Here is an 833-nt window from a genome sequence, read left to right as displayed (position 1 = left end):
AAAAAGCATAGGATGTGTTAATTTGTGTTTTAACTAGTCTGAAAGGTTTGTAATGTTTTACATGATATATCACAATACAGTTTTTTAATATTATATATTTTTAATAATATGCCTCTTCTATCAGTTTATTGTTGGATAAATGGAGTTTCTTCATGTTGATTTGGACTTTGGTGAAATACTCTAATACCAAACTTTTGAAATTAGATTTTTAAGGATTTATTTATTTTTATCTTAGTGTACCCATTCTTATATCATGTCTTTCGTAATATCTTCTCTGTGTTTAAGAGATAACTGTTTCAGAAATTGGCACTTTGGCGATTTAACGTAAATTTTCTTTTTAGCATGCAAATAATTTTCATTTAATTCAACAGTTTATGATTGAGATGTAATGGCGTGATTCTCTTATATATCGGTCAGTCTTTCCATACAGTCGGATAATGACCTAGAGACGTTTGGCTATATTATATGTTGATTAGTCAATAAAGCTGGCAATAGGTCTCATAGGAATGCATTCCATAAGGACGCAACCTAATATTAATATGGCGGTGGGGTTTTTTTGAATCACGGTTTATTAATGTCCACGTATGGCTTCTTCTGTCTCTGTGGTGTAATATAGAAATAATTTATTAGTTGTTACATAGTTAGACATATTTGCACATTTGATAGTTTAATTTACTTGCAGTCCAGTTTTTGATCATAAATTTTGCTAATTTAAAACAGTTTGGATGGTGAGATGGGTTGAGTATTTGTTTTGTTGTATTACAATTATTTGAAACAATGATAACAGTACTTTTATATACGGCTTCTGTTTCATAGTATTAAAAATGTTAAAC

This window comes from Homalodisca vitripennis, chromosome 1 (assembly GCF_021130785.1).
Source record: "Homalodisca vitripennis isolate AUS2020 chromosome 1, UT_GWSS_2.1, whole genome shotgun sequence".
NCBI classification, from domain to species: Eukaryota; Metazoa; Arthropoda; class Insecta; order Hemiptera; family Cicadellidae; genus Homalodisca; species Homalodisca vitripennis.
The sequence above is the reverse complement of the archived record's forward strand: the minus strand, read 5'-3'. Positions refer to the sequence as shown.